Source organism: Anopheles maculipalpis, chromosome 2RL (assembly GCF_943734695.1).
Source record: "Anopheles maculipalpis chromosome 2RL, idAnoMacuDA_375_x, whole genome shotgun sequence".
NCBI classification, from domain to species: Eukaryota; Metazoa; Arthropoda; class Insecta; order Diptera; family Culicidae; genus Anopheles; species Anopheles maculipalpis.
The window spans coordinates 54,246,189-54,268,656 of NC_064871.1; the positions used below are offsets into that span (position 1 = coordinate 54,246,189).

Consider the following 22,468-nt stretch of genomic DNA (forward strand, 5'->3'; position numbering starts at 1 on the left):
TCGCCTCTGCATAGTATAAAAAAAATGTTGTAATTTAATATAAAATAATCGTATATGTGGCTTTAATATTATAGAAAACTATTGCGATGATGGCATATGGTATCGGATAAGTTTAAACTATTGCTTAAATTTCTTTGTATAAATTACTGATGCGTAAAAATCTAACGAGGCGGTTCTGCTAGAGTTTGTCGGGTGATAGGATTGTCATAAAATCAGTTTCTAGTTGATAGCTGGCTCGGTGTGTCGTCAATCGGTTAGGATGTCAACGCCGCAGAAGCTGCAGAGTGGAGGACTGGATTTTTCTAGGAGGTAGGAGTGTGTAAGGCTTGATGGGACGGAGTTTGTTGTTTAGGTCTACGTTGTGCCATGTGGAGTTCCGGTATTGGGATGATGGTGTTTGAAGCGGATGGCATCACGGCGTGAAAGGGTGTTGTATGGTTCGTCAGGCCGGAGCCGACCATCGTTGGCAAGTTGGTCCGCTTTCAAGTTTCCGTTGATTCCGGATGACCCGAAATCCAACAGAAAACAATTGTCGGGGATGAAGGTATGGAGTCTAGGAGCTGGATGTAGGGGTCTATGGAGGTGTCGTGTTCCAAGGCAGCCAGAACACTGGCACTGTCGCTGAAGATGACGTTCTGTCGGACAGTTTGTAGTCCTTCGTCGGCGACTAGTTGAATTGCTATTGCTTCGACGGAAAAAATTGATTAGGAAGTTTCACCGGCGATGGTGACAGTTTTGAAATAAATTTCAAGCACCACCAGATGAGTCAATTCTTCGTGAACAATTTACGAAACAAATCCTTTGTGGACGGTTTTAGCAAAACGTGTTGTGGAAATTGTAGGATGCATTAAACTTTATTCCAACGCCACACATTTTTAAGACGTTGTGACGCATTCAGCCACGCAGAACTTTTCAACCTTGTAGCCTTACCTTCCTAAAGTGTCATGATTGCTATCGATTAGATATTTGATAGCGGATGACGTAGATTGACAAACAGTAGGTTCTCGTTGAAGTGACAACCGTTTTTCGCCACACGAAAGCTGGACGTCAGCTCTGCGGTCTAGGCTTACCTGTAAACGAAAGAAAAGAATGATAACTGTTGAGTGAGAGGTATCAATCAAGCTGATTGTCTTGAGTGCTACAATTCAGAACTCTCCGACCATTTTCGTGTTGTAGGTGGAAGACATTTGTGATAAGAATCTTGAAACGGACATCGAACACGACAATCTTGTTATCAATTGCACTTTTTTTTTAATGTTGTACACTTCAAGAAAGAAAAAAAATGAAACATGTCTCGTAGAATGACCTCATTTCGTTGCGAGATGCATCGTATTCTGTTAAAAACAACTTCAAGAGCACCGATATGAAATTTAAAGGCGATTTTTGGTCTCACATCGACCTGCAATACTGCAATCTACTCTACGTGCTAGACAGAACAATCATTAGAAACTTTTACATCTTAATGAGCAGTTGATGAAAGGTTAATTAGCTAACCAACAACAGTAATTTGCTGTCGAGTAAACAACAGTCTTGACCTCAGGGCTCATTATGTGGTTTATCATTCTAGCGTTCTCAAGCGTCTTGTCTTCAAGTCAATCGTGTCCAATACAGCTTAAGATCAAACCAATTATTAGAAACACACAACGCACTCGAGATAGTACAATCAACTAACTACACCGAAGAGAAAGACCCCCTTTCCAAAAACCTCGTCGTCGATAAACGCATTCTGCAAATTGTTTGCACTGATAGTACGGAATCCTTGAGTTGGCACACTTTTATAACAAATACTGAGGTCTCAACGCTAACTCCATCGTAAGTCGCGCTTGGGTGATAAACTTCACCTTCCCCAACAACGAAACAAGTCGCGCTACTACAAGCCTGGTTCTAGCTTTCATCCACCCAGCCCAGGGGGGAGCCATTGCCTATCGCAAGCCATTAATCAACAGTACACGGAGTGTGAAGGGATCATTAAACAGCGCTCCCGCTACAACACGCCTCATGCTAATGGCCAACCACACTAAAGGCTAACCGACAGCGCATATGGAACATGTACCTATGCCAGCGGCGATCATCGTCAGCAGTTTACACTCGAAGCTCAAACACACTCGGCAGTTCACCGGAGCAGTCCACTTTAATAGCAAAATAGATACAGCTTTTCTGACAGTTTTAAATTCTCATCCAAAACCGGATCAATTTGACGCTATAGGTAGGCACAACAGACCCAACCCCTGGTGGTTCCGTCCATCAAATAAGCCAAACACCAGTGCTGCAGCTTTACAACATTCATAGGGACCTCTCGACCAGAAGCCACCCGTTTCCATAAGATACAATTTAAATTAATTGACTTCCACTCTAATTGTCTTCGGGAGCAAACCAACACCCCCGAGTGCTGTGTTGCACCCATATACGATCAACTCCGTATGCGCTGCTAAGAATATCAAATCAACGATTGCCGATTAACATGAACGCACTCGAGCACCACAAAACACAATGTTACAATGGTTTATCGGCATCGGCAAAACATATTTCCTTTAACTTTGTCCGATCGAAAGCGAGCATTAGTCTTTGGTGGACCTTTGCCAACGCAAAATAGACTCTTCGCTGCTTCCTACTGCATAAAAGCAAAACTTGTTTCATGGAAACGCCTTTCTTCTTGACCCGAAGCAAGCGTCGCTGCTCGTTCTTGCCACAGGACGCACACTGGCAAGACTGTCGGACTGCGATCTAATTATAACCGATCCCAAACCTCTCGCCACCAGCGACATTGCATTGCAAGACCGGGAGAAAATTCCACACAATTAACATCTTTTTATGACACCTCCGGGTCTCCTCTCTTCCGTTCCTTCTCGCAATTCGAGAGAACACGCACATATGCTGATCGAGAATTCGGTTGACTGGTTTAATTCCGAGGGAACGGGTTGTAGGGACTTATCGCTGATGCAACCGTCATCAAGACTCGATTGGCGGGTTATGCGTGGCGAGATGAGTTGCGCGCGCCTGCACCAAAAGCACAGTTACTTAGGCTTGAGCTGCAGCAGCAGCACTCCAACAGAAAAGAAATCGTCACATACTTGGTGTGGAGAGCCAGATGAGGATTCTCGATGAGGATGATTACTCGATGCCGTGGATAAACTATTTTCTAAATTTAAAAATTCACATCCATTGCATGCACACAACTTTGCACGTGACAATTGCGGTGTTTTTGGATTTTCCCTAGAGAAACCCCCCTTTGAAGCTAAAACCAGAGATGGAAACTTGAAAATATCTTTGAAGGAATGTTAACTCCCAAAGCGAACCCCAGAAACAGTCTCACGAGCGGGCGAGCCATATCACATTGTTGAATAAAACATTTAAACTAATTGGTCGAGTCAATTAAGATCGATTTGGGGTGTTGAGTGCTATGCCATCCAAACAAAACTTACAGCGTGATCTTGTTGACCATCAATTGGGAGATTTTACAAATGAATCGTTTACTTTACCCCCAGAAAGCCTTCGAAGCTACTACACACGCCGAACAACAAGCACACACACACAAACCAATTCTGCTTAATTATTTATATGCTGTGGGCTAATTAACGTATAATTTAAAATAAAAAAGATACTAGGCAAAAGAAGTTGCAAACCAACATTAGCGACATTTCCAAGCTATAAAGTGCAGTTTAATGTGATGGACATCCTTCAATTGCCTGATGCAATCGTAGGCAAAACACGCAGAGTTTTAATACATAAAAATGTTGTAAAAGTGATAACATGTCCTGGGCTGTCCTTAGCTAAAATGCTGTACACCAGGCAATTTCGTAGAAGGTCATTGAGCCAGTAAGTAGTGATGCCCGTTTTTTGCAACGTAACTTGAACTTCAAAGTAGATGTTTTCTCGTTTCGTTTTATGTTTTCAATTCGGGAAATTTGTGAATATTCAGAGTAATAAAACACGTCGGATTATCTTTACGATGGAGGCAAAACTTTTAACTCTACTAAGCGGCAATAGAAATCCAGCGAGAGATGGCAGTTATTGGGCAATCAGTTAGATCTGCAATGAACGGAGTCGTCATGGAATTAGTGCTCCGTGAAAGCTATCCGTCACTGTGCAATCTCTCTCGCTTCGTGTGCAATGACATTTAGCGCTACAATTAATCTTTCTATTGTTTGGCACCGCTCTCGATTGCTTACTGCAGTCTTCCTCCTCACACCGTTGATCACTTTCACCTCAATATGTCAAAAACGCTTGACAGTTTGATTACCGAGCCAAACGCTCGGCTAACGCGGGGTTCCAAACGATCTGACCAAATTGTGGTGCCTTGAATTTCTTACCTTTATTCGTCTGTTTCAATTTCGATTGATTTGATTGGCGCTATAAACTGCACTGTTTTAGAATGCAATAGAAAATGCAACACCTGATTGCCTGATTTCTTCAAGTGCAGCCGCGTACGCACGTATCAATTGTGAAAAATTTCACTCCACATAGTAAACGAAAGAGGTTCAATAAACACCTCGCTTTCTATTACTTCTAAGCACTGTGACAAGTTAAACACCATCCATGGAATTCAACAATCGGTCATCAAAAAATGAAACTCCAACCGACTATAACATTTTTGTGCACCTGCGTTGCATGCAATGCTCATCAATTTAGCTCTGCGGTATGTTGCACTACACGATGCAACCGATGCAACAACATGCGCATTGGAAAAGAAAACAATTCAACACTTATTCACCACCCACCCAGCACCTGAGAGCATCATTAAACGAATTCAGATTCGTTAGATTTGAGATGATTTTGCTAATTGCAACGCTTGTTTTTTTTTTTCAGAAACTCATTTTTATTCAAATTTTCTGCTGCTGCTCCTCCTCCTGATGTTTCATATTCACGGTCACACTCTCATTCCCATCATTACTAAAGCCAGTTGGCGGCAGCATATCAGAAACACACACACACACACACGTACACGGCATGCAATCAAACACAGCGCTAAACAATAGAAGTTGGATTTGCGATCACTGTGCCTGTTTTTTCAAGGTAAGACAGTTCAGTTTAGGCCATCTTTCAGGTAATTAAAAAAACGAAAAACTGCAACCTGGAATGCATTTATTGGAAGGGATTGCATTATCTTATTAATTGTCAGTAATGTTCCATATTGCATGATTTATGACGCAAGTACACGCCCGATGCATTTAGAGCACTCATTCCAGGTTTGCTCTTTGTCGAGTGCTAAGTATAAGAGTGTAAAGAAATTCTATTTTTATTTTAACAATCGAAACCAATTGTGAAACCAAAAAATGAATATCAACTAAACTGCAGAAACCGAGCACCAAACAAAAGGATTGATAAGTAACCAAAATATAACACAAAATCTATCTAACCAACCGTTAAATAATGCTAAACGAAATCGCCTAAACCCATGTTTTGATAAGCTTCTTGTTTCGTTCATCAAACCAGCCTCTTTTCCTGCCCCTCGCAACTGGTTCAACGAGCACCAAACAATAACAGCAACTACCATTTGCGCATTCAATGTTCAGGCCAGCAACCAACAATCCAACAGCGGAACCATCTCTCCCGTCCATGCCTGGATAGAAGAAGAGGCTTGAAAACGTGGAAAATGAAAACCAAAACACAGGTGAAAAGATGAAACCAGTTTCCACCACTCACCACACAATGGAAGCAACAGTCCCACCGGGCCCGGCTGCGATTAAGACCGGCAAGTGGCTGCGCTTTGCGTGAATAAAGCGCTGCATTTAGGCGTAGCATTAGAAATCATAATAAAATAAAGCAAACGACGCGACGACCGATCGCGGCGCACGGCTAGAAACGACGGGCGGAAGATGGAAACAAATGAAAAAACAAGAAAGTTTACATTGCCCCAAACCAAACCTGAGAAACAAACCGGCGTGCAGTATCCACCCCTCTGTGGCTTTCTAGTGTACGAGAAAGATGATCGCTGCTGCGGAGCGGTTTATTTTACAAGAAAGATGCTGCCGTGTGCTAGCCATGGCTGGGGGTTTGCTGCTATTTTCAGGGGTATTAGACGGCCAAGTTTTATGGGCCTGTCGAAATTATGATACCTACTACAACTACTACTTCTACTATCCTTTCTCTTTTCTTCCTCATTCATAGGCTTATCTCGTATTTAACAATATCGTAGATGCATTATTCAGTCAGCGACAATCAGGCATGGATTGGTGTAAAATTTCTGCAGCGTTTTGGGAGTTGCAGTAGTTGTCCATTTAGTGCATGAATGTTATAAATAGACAAATTGGAACCTAAACGATCAAGTCACTTGTTACAGAATTCGGATTGCTATAAATTATCTTGGCATTCGGTGAAGAGAAACAACGCTTAAAGTACAACACAGAGATGAAGAACTATAGAAGAGATGAAAATATACAATTTCTGCTATACTTTACAACTTTATACCAGTCCCAGACACATACTTTATTAAAAATCTCAGACCAAACTATTCGATGAGTGATTCTTGAGGTCAACAGGCCTGAGATTATCACATACAAATTGTCTAGACAAGTTGTCAAAAACGGAAGATTCAGACCAAACTATTCGATGAGTGATTCTTGAGGTCAACAGGCCTGAGATTATCACATACAAATTGTCTAGACAAGTTGTCAAAAAACGGAAGATTCGAATTATGACAGCCGTTTGTGTTTGTCAAACTGTTTTCCGTTACCTATTCGAAATGGAAAGGAGCTAAACTCACCTGGGTCCTGCGTGTTTTCAGTTCGTTTTCTTAAGCAGTTCCGGCCAAAATGTGAGTATTTTAATTCACAAAGGAAATTTTCAAAGAAATGACGGCAAAAAAGAGTTTGGGCGAAAACGTTTCTTCTTAAATATTTAAACACTTGGTAAATGCCACGGAGAAAGTTGGTTGAGCGATTGCTTTATTGACATCTTCCCGGTTCCATTTTGGTAACTCCCCTCCGCAAGAACCCCCTTTGCCTTTACAGGGGGAAACTTTAGCTCAATCTCATCAAGGATATGGAGGAAAATTTCCTTCGATACATGAATTTTTTTCTTAAATCTGAAAGAACTCTCAAAGAACAACCTCGGGAACATATCAAAAAGGTTTTACACAAAAGTTTCACAGGTTAAACTCACACTTGATTAGTAAGTTCTAAAGGATCGAACATACTACGAAGCAGCCGACGTTGTTTAGTAAGATCTTCCGTTCTTTCATCATCAGTACTGCTATCATAGCGCACAAGAACAGTAGTTTACACTTTTGGTTTTGTTTTTGTTGGTTTCATCATTTCACAGGTTGATTTTGAAGATTTAACAAAAAAAAAGCTTAACGAAACTTGTCTGTCACAAGAATTGTCTTAAGACTTTTCCGTTTGTAAGAGATAATCCGGCCTAATATATCCATCATTTTCACCACTTGTTTGAGAAGTAGTTGATGTGATTGATATTTTCGCAGCAATATAGTTGTACCAACAGTTCCACTCTTTAACATACAGCACACGAGCTTACGTGTGCATTTTGTTCCACTAACCTCGTTTGATGCGCCTCGGACAGGAAGCGACAAAAATGCAATACAAAGCATATGCCAACTTATGACATCGTGCTTGATAACTTTGCTTTGTTCTTAGTCCGCTAAAAGAAATGTTCAATCATCACGTAGCTTCACGCGACCCGCTACACCAGCTTCCCCATGGACACAGTTCATCTCCGAGCACACACAGGGGGCATATTGCAATTTTTAGGTCGCCGGTTAATGATGAATTCAAGTCTCATCGCTATCACTGACAAAAAAAACAACAACATGTACGCAAAACGAGGAGCAGCAAGTAAACAAAAACCCGTCTACCTCAAGCTTTCAAGAAGATATGCACAAAAAATACCCTCGTGACGACCCTTGATGCTTCTTGGAATTTTTACATTGGATACGTGGCTTCTGATGAAGTCACTGGCAATCGATGAGTGAAGCTATTTGCTAACCGGAGGAATCACTAGCAAGGCCACCATCACCTGCGCCGTTCGTGTCCATTATGAATCTCAAATAGCTGGCTCTGTTTGCATGAGAATGAGTCAGCGGTCTAATGTCCTGCTTCCAAACACGTAAGCAGCTATGGTCAATAATATAGGCGCATTCCAATTCCAATGCAAGAGACTAAAGGTCTTGAATAAATTAAACACTTGACTAAAGCTGGTTCTATTCCCGAACAGCGCTAATGTCTAATTTAGACAATTTAAAAATACGTTTCATAATTTTAGATTTCCTAAACAATGCGAACTTTTTTTCCCAACTTCAAATTTCGCTCAAAACTGTGTCACTCAACATTTCAACGTACGTCATTCATCCGAGGGTGACTTCCTCTTTTTTTTCATCAAATTTCAAACGGTACACTGCAAGGTTTCGCTGTCAACTTCCACAATCTAACAGAATAACACTAGAGCCACTCGAATGAGGCCAACACTATTCATCTGGCAACTGCAATTCATCTATCATTCCCACCGAGATGTCCGCAGACAAATGAGTTCGTTTTTCTCGCATTTCCTCGCTGTTTCATTGGGCCAGGCCTGCGAGTCACAACAGACACCATCGGGTTGAAAACGCCAATTGATGACAAGTGAAGCCGCCGTACAATCGCAAGAAACGAACGGAAGAAGCCACTCGTGTTGCACACGTCTTTCCGCAGCCTTCTGCCTATCCCACGTCGCAGACACTGGAGAATACCTGTTCCGTTTCTGGCCAATAACCACGAGCCGCCCTGGAGCCGAACGACATCATCCGGACATCCCGTCATCGAGAAATGTCTAGAGCTGTGGAACTAAACCCAAACCTGAACACCGATTCCATTCCGGCTGTAACTCGATGCACCGTGAATAGGCTCAAATGTTACACTCAGTTGGGGGATGGATTCCGAAGTAACACGCGAACGCAATCGTGGATAGTACACACAAAATCACAAGCGCATAGCCACAGTGGTGATGATAGCTTCCGTTCCAAACCTTCCGCTCGCTCTTTTACTGCTTTACACTCAACCAATGCGCAATAGGAATGATATGAATAATATATCGAATATATTGGCCTAGACATTCGATAGGTCAGCCCTGTATTTAGACAGTGCGCACATACAACAACGGCAGCCATAGGACAAAGTAATATGAAAACCCCAGTAGGACTAGGATTGGCGAGAGTTAGGTTGGAAGGGACGGGAAAGCTAATTTCATTTGGCATCGCTCAAATCGACCACCTCCTGTCCTGGTCGATAGTTTGATGGAACAGCTGAAGTGCTTCCTTTTGCAACGAACGAACGTCTGAACTGTTGCTTTCGTCACTGTTTTCCGGAAAACTAGCCCAACCCGGGTGGTAGCTTAAGAGACACCAGCCCTCCCCCGGCACCACGGCACACCGAAAGTAGAGAAAGCCGAAACATCATCCGCTGGGTCACCGCCCCCCTTGGCGTAGTGGTGACACAATGTTGGAAATGAATGGGAAAAAAGACACTACGAAGCCCTCGAGCGGTGGCTGACGATAGGCTGCCAATGGTTGGTTTGAGATTTTTGCGGTGTTTTTTTTTTGTGTGCAATAATAGCTTTATACCCTTTCGCTTTCCCTATTCAACGTCAACTTATCTGCACGGAAAACGCGGGAAAACCAAAACAACGACTATAGTTCACTGTAGTTATGTTTGAACAATACAATAATCGTCAATCTTTTCCCAACAATTAATGATATATTATGGTGCTTTATGTATCCTCTTCTGCAATATTAACTTTATCCAGCGTAATCTATGTTCCGATCAACTTATAATGTTGAATATATTTATGGCCCACAAAAAAAATCGATATTTCGATAACGCTGAGGAAAGCTGATAAAATAACATGTTATCTCGTCCTCGGGCAAATTTTATACGCATTTTTGACATGTGGTTTTAAATATAGTTTAACGTCAGCTAATCTTTCATCTTCCCTCAGAACCAACGCCCTAACGAACTACACGCCCAATGCACATGGTGCAGAATGAAATGTAAATATTGATGATAAGCTTCATTAAACGGCGACTCGCTTATGTCAACAGCAACACTTTGATTAAACAGCTGGCTAGTTATAGCTCCGTGCGAAAGGGGGGACATCTCTCTCTCTCCTTTCAGCCCTTGTGAATAGAACGGATTTGCAATCTGAGACCGATGTGTTCGAGCATGGAGTGTGGAGGATAAGGATAAACCATGAGCTTGCTGAGCTATACGGAAAACCGGACCGGACATCCTGACGGTGGGAAAGACCGGCAGAATACGATGGCTGGGGCATATTATGAGGATGCCGGACTCATGCCCCACCAAGAAGGTATACCCCAGCGACCCCCAGTTCGTTGACGACACGTCACGACGACGTGTTCTTTAAAAGAGCAGGCCAACAGGCCAACACACTCTGAGGATTTAACACCTTCCAAATCTTTCATAGAATAAAATCGTTTCATTGATATTTCTTCAACTGTGAAAGAGTTTTATGTTTTATGATAAGCTACGGCATGCAGAGTTTCTGAGTAGAACTAGACAAGTGCGAGGCATTTTTAGAACTCAAGTAGTCTAGTAGAATTGGACAGTCATATTTGAAATGGTTGGTGAAACAGTTGGAAGCGTTACAGAAACGCTTGGCAAATTTTAAAATTTAAAAAACTGCAGAAATACATATTTTTTCTAATTTTCAATTCTAAATAATTCCCAAACGTACGTATGCTTTCACACCGAATATGATTACGATCAGAATGCATGGTTTTATTTAAAAATGTAAGGTGGAAATAACATATCTGCAGTACCTGTTCAAATTTTTATCTTTTGGCAGAAGATGACAGAAGACGTTTCTGTTTATAATCACTGAATCGAGTTCTTGTAACTGGATGTCATGGATATTTTACAGAATAAAAAATATCTAATCAAACGTAAAAACATTCGTATAAATTTGTTTTACCGCTTTCAAACATGTATAAAGTACAAACTATATTGATGCTATTATTGAATGCATGTTATGCATGTAAATTACAAAAAAAAGTGTATTTACACGGTTACTTTTAAAATATTTGTCAAGCGTTTCCGAAACGCTTCCAACTGTTTCACCAACCATTTCAAATATGACTGTCCCGTTCTTTTTGACCATCGCCCACTTCTTCCTATCGTTTGTCCAGTTCATCTTGAGCGTTGTCTAGAAATGCCACGCACTTGTCTATGTCTACTCAGAAACCCTGTAAGCACAAGTAGACCTTACCCAACAGGGGAGCCCATTACGACTTAAGCCAGCTTTTTGGCATGTGTGTTGTAGTTTGACTCTAATGATCAGTAGATATCAAAATCCTCTATTGTTCTAGGAGTATCATCTGTAATATCATAACGATCATCTACTTTGTCAACTGCTTTGTCACAAGGATACGTCATCCATAAATTTTTTGCTAGAATCTTTATCAAATATTTAACAGAAACTGACTAACTGAGATATTTGTTATCTTTTTACTTTCTCAAGTCATCTTGGACCCCGCTCTAGTAGAGTGAATGGCCGTTTCGAATAGATCAATAGCCTTACGAACATTGTAGCATTTTTTCCACTAAACCTCTCACCAATTTGCATAAATAGAAATGCGGTGGTTCGACAAACCATCGATTCAAAGTCGATTCGATTGTTCATCATCCTCTGCATAGCATCTTTCACCTGCTAGAATTCATGCATTCAAAAAAAAGGGGGGAAGCTGTTCAACTCGTTCATGTGGAACCGTTCCGTTCGGTTATAAATATTGAGTACATGCTAATAGCTATGTACGTTGAGGCAAAATCGATTCAATACTCTCCAAAACGTTAACTAGACTTGTTGCAGGCTTTCCGCATCCCATCATTTGGCGCATCATATGCACACACGAGGGTAGTTAGTAGCACGAGCTAAGCACGACAGTCGGACAAACGCAAGAAAAGTTTTATGACACCTGACATTAATATTGCCACAGCATTGTTCGCTGTATTAGCTGTTGCTGGTGCTTGTATAGATCTCTGCAGTAAATATCCGTAAGGATGTGAAGATAAAGCATCACCCCGAAAGCCTGTTGATCTGTCTGTCTATCACTGTCACTGGAAGCGGTCTTCAAAACATCCCGCAAGCGGCGCCCCGGATTGTGTGCATCGATACTTTCACAACCAATTTATGCAAAAACTGTTTCACATCAGGGTTGGTAAAAAAGACGAACATGCGAACAACGGATGGACGAATCGGAGAACCCAACCATTTTTGGATACGTCAGCCAATGTTGACATCTTCGAAAGTATTTTGAGCTTAAACAAATTCCAACAACCGTAAGATCAATCCTAGCCAAACAACAAATGGCTGGGCACCAGGCGGGCTAGTTTGAACCATCTTAAAGATTAGCGAAACCACATGCCATGATGAGGACTTGCACGTCGAGTTCCAAGGTTGGGAAAACGGCGCCACCCTGCCAAGAGAGGCAGAGTGTAGATACAAAAGTTTCACCACTCGAGCAGGAGTTTTAATTAAAACAGATAAATCTAGACGCAGAGAGCAAGAGAGAATGAATGGAAAAGTTGCACCTCGATCGAAGGTGCTTTTGATGCCCCAAAATGGATGGGAGGAAATGTCACTCCAGGGCACTCCGGCAGCTAGTGTCAGCTAGCGTTCGTGTGACACAACACCGATAAAAATGCCATCTCATAGCATCTCAGTCAGGGGACCGGCAAGAAGACGCGTAGAAGAACGTTGCAACTGATACGAAATATTGAACTTTCCCTTTTCGTCGACGGGCTTCGGCGGCCTGTTGTCCACCAGATGGCAACATCGCACAGCGCCGTTACACACCCAGTGAGACAAGCCATCTTTCGGACACCAATTTGCTGCACCCTGCCAAAATCGACTACCGGCGACTGGCTCCGATGGTCGTTGATCGATGACAAATCTGGTAATTGTATCAGCTTTCACCTGAACCAAGGGCCTGACTGGGCAGGTTGCTGCGTCACAGATGAAACCGACTGGTTTTTCCAAACTCTTGGCTCAAACTGCTCACAGGAGAAGATTATGAATACAGAGTTGAAAGTTCAGGTTTTTTTTTTTTTTGTTGAGATTCGAATAGTTCATCGAGCATTCCTGTGACTGTTGCAAAATTTGAAGACCATCAAAAAATAAATAAAAAATACAATTAACTGACACCCAAGCTGTCCTCAAATATGTTTTTTTTTTAATATTCGTAAAGTATACTGCTTTTACGAAGCCTAAGCCATCAGTCAGTTCATGCTACAGTCTGTTCTAGGTCTTGGCTGTAGAATTACAAAATTCTTCTTGAGAAACCTATGGGATGGGAGTAAATATCACCTAGTCGGTAAATTATCTTTAACAAAACCGATTTGGTCCAGGATCTTCTTTAACATTTTAACATAATGGATTCTTTTTCATCTTGGCTTAACAGACAGTAGATCAAGCCGGCCATATGGCTAATGGCTTACCAGACTTGCTGATACAACGTAGTTGGATAGTCAGTCCTAAAGCCTGCCTGCCGTTTAAAGATCAGCTCCCCTGTCGCCTACATCACCGGGACGCCGTTTGGATTAATAATTTGATTCTTAGGTCCAAGGAGATTTTTCACCATCAACTTTCATCCCAATTTAAGGTCTTAAGGATTGTTGGATGATCGCGAGCTGCACTCCATTCGATGTCCTATCATTTCTTCAAAATGAAGTGAATATTGCAAAAGCCTTTTCTGCTATTTAGCCCATGCTCAGGACATCGAATGCTAATCCTTGTATCGTTCGGTATTATTGCACAATGGCATCAACTGTCAGGATCGCAAGGATATCTTTAGTTAGCCTCGGAAGCATGGAATCATCACCGGAGCCATAAAGTTCGATTTTTAGAGCTATTAGAGATTCTTTTGTTATAGTGGGTTGGTGATGTCTTAGAGGCTTTCTTTCGATGTTATTTTATATGAATAATTTTAGAGAGGAAGCATATTTGCAACGAATATTCATGAAACAGTCGAATACATCCATTTGATCACACGTCCCGTAGACATAGGTTTATCACGAGTGAATTTTAAAATTTATAAAGCCTTAAGAAACAAAAATTGTGGGAACAAACTCATAACATTCCGTCAAAATAATGGATCTCGTAAACCTAGTGTTAAACTACTTAAATGGCTAGATGGATGGGTAGTTCTAGGACTCATCAGCTGCTGATGATTCCTGTTTTTTTTTTTGTTGATCTCTCTCAACATTTGAAGATTTCTGCAAATTAACAGACCACTGCCGCTAACAATGGCGCCCGCGTGATTGGCACAACAAGTGAACGAATTTTTGGCTGAACTATAATGAACCTTTTTTTCATTGGAGTGGTGAAAAATGTGGAACCGAGATTTTTTGTGTTTATACCATCAGCAGAAGCGAACAACGAGGCTTTCCCAACTTCCCGCGAAGATCCCCTTTTCAAAGCAAAACGATTTTTTCTCATGTATTTTTGACATTTTCCGTATGGAATCGAGTGAATCACACACACACTACGAAATGGAGGGTCACAGCCACGTTTTGCGACACACGGGATGGATGACGGTCCAAAGTGTATATTGTTCGTTAGAGTAGTCGTCCGGAGAAAAACGCACAAAACCGGGAACCGTGGCGTGACGAATTGTTGACGGTTGCTGTGTATGTTCGGCGCAGCAGCAGAAGCAGCACCAAAGCTTTTTAATGAGATTTTCATCCGTTTCGTTGACCAGTGCAATGGCCGGACGACTGTTCTTCTCTAGAGCGGTCAGCGAGCATGACACTGTTACTGCACTACCAAAAAAAGAACACCACACATCATTTTAACGAACGATAGTGAATGCTGCGATGAACGATATTAATGTTGTTAATTATAGGTCATTGTGGTACATTGTGTCGACTGATAGAATTCGCATACGGGACGCAACCGTGGAGCACTATGGAAATGACAGTGAGAAATTTAATTTAGAGAGGGATCAATTTACTAATACAAAAAGGGCATTCAGTAAGAATTGCGACGGAAAACTAGGCGAGGAACAAATGCACAATTAGGTCAGCTTCATTTTGAGCTATTCAAAAAAAACACATGCACACATCAAATGACAGGAACCAATTTTTAACACTTCTCAATGTTGAAATACAGAGAATTTCAATTTAAAAAAATATACCAAAAATAATTTGTATAAGCTATCGATTTGCATGGTGAATCATACGAAATACAATCGAAAGACTTCAACAGCACACCACGGCAAACGACGAACATTTTTCGAAGCTAATAAATATAATTTGGCCCACAAAGTATAAACAGACCCACCTTTATATGAGCTGCTCCTCGAGCAGAAAATCGTGAGTGTGCAATTTCAACTCACATATGCTGGCAAATCTTTCTGGCTGCTTTTGGAACGAGTGGGCGAATCGATTGCACATCCATGGGATAGGATTTCTGTTTTACCCAGCACTGAACAGAGATTGTTGGGCACATGCGAACGTTTTTCACCTGCAAAACTGCAAACACACGGCCCAGTACACATTGTGGCAATGCTGCTGCTGCTGCTGCTGCATGTCAGTAAACAATCATCCACCAACCGGACTAGGTTGTTGGTGCTTTACGAACGCATTTGCTCGTCCAATGTTACCGAACACCAATGATTCCGTTTCGTTGTGAATGGGGGTCCCTGGTGACCGGATAGTTTATGGGTTGGTAGATATAAAAATCGACCTCAAAAGCCTGAGTTGCAAACACCGAGCGCTACGTGAGGTGAGAGAGTTTTTAAAGCATGGTGCATTCACGGCTTTGGCTACCGTTTGCGGTTTGTTTTTTCTTTCTTTTCCAGCAATATTCAGTGGGAAACAGATGAAATGATACTTGCATCGGTGCAAATGGGCATCCATTGGTTGTTTATTAAAAAATATTAAATGATATCTTATTATGCGCCTAAAACAAGCAGCGCATAATGTTGTGCTGATGGAGATTTGTAAGCATCAAGCTTCATCAAGTTGTTGCACACACTGAGTTGTTACATTTTTACATTGTACAGTGATGTTCTTTGGATTGTATAAAACAAATTGAATATAATTTACTGTCGCTGCAGCATCCTGTTAAGTATTCGGTAATCAAAATAGGCTTCAGATGACAATCAACACATTATTGCAACAGATGTCAGACAGAAGGATTCATCTTTACAAGAATTCTACAACCATTGCCACCGCCTTCCATGCTGCCCTTGAACAGTTAAATGGGACTGGACTGGACTGAAGCGTAAGCACATCTGTGGGACTCAAGTTTATAACGACGAACCCTCATAAGTTTCTGCTACATTTTGAAGGTTGTACAACAATGTTTGAAAGTTGAGATTTAAATGCTATTAGAGCCCAAATAGTACACTAATAGGTCCCATGTAATACGCATAGACTATTAGTGCTTATTTATAAACTGTGAAGTAATCACAAGAGACACTTATTTTATTTCGTTATCCATAAAGTTGGGTTTAATGCGAAAATATAGCTCGATCAAATAAGATATTGCAACGCGATTCCTCGCTATTATACATCGATTGTTCGACCTTATAGTGTTAAAACACTTAATGACTTATATTTGAAATGCAAGAAACCTCTTTTCGATTCCGACTTTAGCTACTGTGTCTTTCGATAAGCGATAAGCTTATTATCTTCACCTCTTCTGTTGCTTTATCGATCTGGTAGAGGTCCCAAGGCACAAAAACTGGTCACAAAGTCAGCCCACCCACGCAGGTAATGATCATGCAGATATGCTCCGAGGAACAAACAACATCTTTCAACAAACCCAGGACAAAAGAAAACCATTGCGAACGATTACTCAGACAAAGTAAGGCGACATTATCTTAAATGCAGGCAATCATCAAAAGTAACTAAAGTGATTCGCCACAAAAATTCAACTTCTCAGGTTCGTCGCTTAACTAAGTGTGTAAGTCTTTCGTATGTTCTTCGACACCGGATAAGACGGGAACATATGCAATTGTCACATGACACAGCGTACAAATGCTAAACCACTACCACTGATAACGCATCTTATGATGATTGTAACATTCAATAAGAAAAAGAGTTCCCGTTTTTAGCCAACTTATTCAACAACAACAAAACAGGTTTCTTTCAAGAACATTCAAACTTCGAACGCAATCAACCGAATCGTCTACTTGAGTCTACTTTGCACAGCCAATTGAGAAGTATAAGGCTTGGCCCATCAAGAAAAAGAAGCTCCAAGCGGAAGGGAAGAAACAACAGAACCGACTGCTTCTCGCCGCATTCTCGCAGATTCCAGCCGCTATAGCGGAGATGCCGAAAATCAAGGTGACATAAGCGCGTAAGGAAACGACAGACCCCAAACCGAAGGAAGTGGAAGAACGAGTTTGCGTAACACCACCAACACCAACATGGATGAAGACACCAGAATGGATGAAGAGTAGTAGTAGTACCCCACACGCCACACATTCGGCGCCAAACACACACGCATTCGAGGACGGGAGAGATCTGAACACAACCAAGAACAGTGCTGCTCTGTTGGAGTAAATAAGAAAGAAACCATCGCACACCAAACTCCAAAACCGCGATCCATAAAACGGTCCACCTTCCTTCCGACAGGCGTGTTTCTCCTTCCTTCCGACAGGCGTGTTTATTATTTTCTTTTCTTTTTTTTTTTATTCCTTGCTTTGGTATTTCTGCTTGGTGGCCACGGCCTAGAATGGTTACTCAATCTTTTCTTCTGAGTCAACGCACACAAACACAGCAAAAAAGGGAACCAAAAAGAAAGAGAACGGAACGGAGAGGGCGCGAAAGAACAAGAGAGATAGAGAAAAAAAAACCGTCACAGCAGCAACCGAAGTTGTAGCAAGCCATGAGTTGAGATTCTTTTTGGCCTGTTTTGTTTTTTCTACCGCCTTTTTGATATTTCATTTTTGGTAACCATCCCATCCCACGGCCGTGCCATGGTTTGCTTCGATCCAAGCCACCGGTTGTTGTGTGAGGTTCCATCCTTTACGCGTTGCTTACGCAAAGAACTACGTAAGCAAACAGCGCGCGCGCGCCCGCAGGACCGCGCGATTGGAGGAAGAAGGAACGAGTTTTCTTAACTTCAGAGTAAAACGAAAACAGCATTCAGAATTTAGAAAAAAAAAAAACGATCGCTCACAGCAAAAGGCGAAGGGCAGCGAGAGCAAGATAAAAATGAAGGCAAGGAGAATTCAAACTAGCGCGGTTGGTTGCCGGTTAAAGGAACCAGTGTGGAGTTTATGTACACATATACGAAGAAATGCGTACACTCTCGCGCGCATACTCCGCCGAAGCATCCATCCGGCGAGGAGAAAGTAGAAGAGAAAAAATTATATACATACCAGCACGGGCTCGACGAATACAAGCTGCATGAAAATTTGCTTTAACCGGGGACTCAGGAAAAATGCCTTCTTGAACGGACCTCTTTCCTGCAAAATTACGACATTGCGTATTTGCGTACAGAAAGCTGATGCACCACAGGTGAAGCATGGAAACTCGAGGTTCGAGACCCCGAGCGGAATCGTTGAACGGTTAAGGTATCGCTAAAATTATTATTCTATATAAGATCTCAACACATAACCTCGCAAAGTTGAAAGGTCTCATGTCCACAACTCAAGGGAAAGGAACATGAACAAACATCTGGTGGTAATTAGCTTCCATTTACTGAGGTTCAAAAAGTCTCCACATTGTTAATGTTCTTCTACGTGCAGGATATCTACATCTGGTTCCAATTGGTATTGCTTTACTAAAACCCTAAAGTTGAAGTCCCTTAGAATCGTTCCTTTCCAACTTACCTTTCGTATCGTCTCCGAATCCGTAATCCAGAGTTGCTATATCAGTGTACCGGTAGCTTCCAAAAGTAATGTATTCGATCTCTCACCCCGAAAAATTCTTTGCTATTAAAGACCGAATTTATATCATTCAACAAGCAAATTAAGCCACACTCTTCTTCACTATTAAGGCAAGTTGAAACACTTTACACACTTTTTTGTTATAAAACGATATTCAAGACACTCATTAACAAACGCATAATGTGCACTACACTTCACTTTGTTGGATTAAAATTTCTTCCGTTTTATGTACAATACTTCAAAGGCCTAAAAAATGGTTAAATCATCAGTTGTATAACCGAAAAGGATATCTTATCCCGCTATCTTTATATTCACTTGTTGCCAATATTGAGATATTTCATCGGGATCAGAGGAGTTATGTGTCGTTCGTTGGTGACTCTGATTGAACCAGCGCACTTTGATCGGTCTTGCCATCCGAAGTCTGAACAAACAGGAACCCAGCAATAATCACCACGTAAAACCCCTATCCACACACATAACAACCACGCACGCACACACATACACACACAAACATACACTTGTAAAACTCATACCTCACATCATTGCACGCACACTATCAAATCTGATCGGATTCCCGAAAACACACAGTGAAGCCTGCCCGGATAGGAAAAGAGCAATCCGAATCGCTTGTTTATACGCAAAATTCTGAATTCCGTACTATTCACGAATCTTCCTTGCAATTACAGCAACATTTAGTTAAGCAGCCCGGTAAAAGGGCTGCAGCATGCAAACAGTACGCGATTCCCGATCGTGATGTTCCACCAATTCTCTCACAAATTTCATTCCGTTGCGTTGCCACGCGACGCCGTATGGAGTGCGATCGCAAATGGTGATATTGGGCTAGCGAGAAGAATGCCCACAATGGAAGAACAAATGTGCCAAGTGGCGTTCGCGATAATATGGCGCGCCGAAACAATATCCTGAGGCTATTTTCGTGTTTTCACTGTTTTGCGATCAAAAGTCGCTAGTTAACTGTTGCAATCCAATCCGTCGATCGAGCAAAGAAGGCTATCATCGTCGTACGTTACCTTAACCACACAAAATCTATCACTCATTTATTAGAAACATATTGGTACAATTGTCCCAAATAATGTTTCCCCCAACAGTGTTCGTTCTTTTATCATTCCCGAACAAACTATCAACCTGTCTCGGCTTGACGCTGTATACTCATCACACAACTCACGCGAATAAGGCTTTTGCTGATGCGCGCACAAAACACACGTCCGAACTCCACGGGAAATGCTAACAGTGTGTGTGCTTGTGGCGTATTTACTTGTGCTATGTTGTCCAGCTCTGACCCGTTTCCCATAGTTCATGTTTTGTCCGCGAGTTCGTCTTTATAGTCCCATAGTTAGATGTCTAGGAATATAGTAGAATATCGGTCAGAACTATTCCAACAAAGTGCAATAAATAAGACATCACGCAATCATCTTTACACTCTATTCCACTCAATTAGTTTATAAACAGTGTTATCTATGGCAACGATTCCAACGATTGATAATTTTTGTCCGATTTCTCGCTGTGCATAACGAATCAGCCGTATTAGTTCTGCTACTGCACGCAACCGCGCTGTTTGCAGTTGTATTTCTGACATATAGGTGACGCTAGAATCGTTTTTAGAATACCTCGTCAAATTAAAAACGACAAATTTTTAAACGTTTTTTTGAACTTTATACTTATAAAACATTCCTATATGCATTATAAAAAAGTTCCCTTTTTATAACTACAAAGGAAACCATCCATAGCATAATAAATTATTATGAAATCAAAGTGTATGGCTTCTTTTTTCAACCTCGAAATTACATAATTTTATTCGTTTTGGTCCTGTTCAGAATGTATAAAAATAGGCCACTAAGCAATGCAAAGAATGTTGCGCTGATCATTATCTCGCTAGTAACCCATTCGCGTGTGTGTGTGATGGGAATGCAAAATATTATTCACAAGCGGGTTTAACTTGATTTATGATTGCAGAATCTATTTCGTTTATTTTCTAGCTTAATAACTAACCTATTCAACTCACCAATACGAAGATGAGGCGTTTATCAATACTGCTCAAAATCATTCAATAATGCTCAAGGTCGTTTTGTCAAAACACGTACAACCTCCACTATATGGAGTGTCCTAATATGGTTCATCGATACGTGCGATACTTGCATTGATGGCGGATACGGCACATGGCAAGCTCCTCAAGTTCACTACCATCACTATACCGTACGCCACAAAGTGTGCAAAAAATCGACCATACTGTATTCTGTTCTAAGTTATGCAACCATTTAGTATTACGTGGAGTTTTTAAGTTGAACAAAAGTGAAACTTTTTCCAATCACGATGCATTACGATGCGTGTGTCCCATATACTGGACATCACATGAGCTTGCGGACACGATTCCCCACGATGCTATGCGTCCTCGAGCTTGAATCACGATTCAGGCATGTTACCAAAAATTTGATATAGTTTGTCGATTGCTCGTGGTCCCAACCTCCCTTCCGCCTTATTCCTTCGTTAGGAATCAATGGATACATTTTTCGATTCGCGTTCACTACTGCATCGGCATCACTGGCATGGGAGTGACATCGATGATCATATTGCGTTAAAGTTTACGTACCCCAGCGGGACGTGACAGGAATGCGAGATCCAGCTGTTGCTTCCCTAGAGTGGACGACGGACAGCCTCAGCAAATAGAATAGAGGATAGTAAACGATCGCCGTATAAAAGAACTATGAACTACCAAATTCCTCATCATTCCGCTCCGGAACGTACAAACGGTTGATTGGTGCAGTGACTCTCGGTGCATTCCTTGACAAGAAAAAACAATACCATGGCGCTTAAGTTTGTAGTAAGTGTGGCAGTACGTGGTGTTGCTCTCGAGAAGCGATCTTACACCAACGGTTCGTACTGATATTTCCTTTTGCAGATTGCTCTTATCTTGGCTGTGACGGTCTGTACTTTGGCAGCGCCGGCTCCAGAACCCAAGCCAGATCCAAAAGCTCAGCTTCTGGCAGCTGCTCCATTAGGCTATGCAGCATATCCCTACGCATACGCTAGCTACGTTTCCCCGTACAGCAGTGTTCTGGCTCCATACACCACTTACGCATATCCTAGTCTAGGTAAGTTTGGGCAAGGTAGTCGACGTCGGATTGGTTGGATTCATTTTTAACTTTACCTTTTTCACAGCTTACAGCTACAACTACCCTTATGCGATCGTGTAAAAAGCAGGGCCATAAATAATTGCTACCACACACATTAAACACCACACTCGAATAAAACAATGGAATGACTACACGAATTTTGAATCTATTATTTGACTCTGGCTGAATTTGTTACACAATATTTATCGAAAGAAATAACGTACAAATAAACCGTATGAAGCGTGCCGATATTCAAGGAGTTAGAGGCGCCGATCTACACACAGCAGGAACGAAGAAGTTCCGCGGTGAAGACCAAATTTCGTGGGTGCCTTCGTTATCCGAAGTTACGATTGTCCCAAGATAGCAGAACTCCTTCACCAGCTCGAGGATATCGCCGTCAACTAATACGGTGCTTCCCAACCAGGCCCTATCACAGGCTGATATTTTTCACATTAATCATCAATCCAATTCTTGCTGCTTCACGTTTGAGTGGGGT

General features: G+C 41.7%; 1 protein-coding gene and 1 long non-coding RNA gene across 2 annotated transcripts in view; one reads left to right on the top strand and one right to left on the bottom strand.

Moving 5' to 3' along the window:
* Nucleotides 1–18,854, bottom strand: part of LOC126567268 (spectrin beta chain, non-erythrocytic 1) — a 54,707-nt gene extending 35,853 nt beyond the window's left edge. Inside the window, exon 1 of the mRNA XM_050223500.1 lies at nucleotides 18,788–18,854. The gene's annotated coding sequence lies outside the window, so the exon portion shown is untranslated. The remainder of the gene's footprint in view (nucleotides 1–18,787) is intronic.
* A 2,814-nt stretch (nucleotides 18,855–21,668) lies between these two features.
* On the top strand, nucleotides 21,669–22,060 carry LOC126559893 (uncharacterized). Its single transcript, XR_007607047.1, has 3 exons — nucleotides 21,669–21,680; nucleotides 21,759–21,951; nucleotides 22,019–22,060. It is a non-coding gene; the product is annotated as an uncharacterized LOC126559893 (long non-coding RNA).
* Nucleotides 22,061–22,468: the final 408 nt, after the last annotated feature.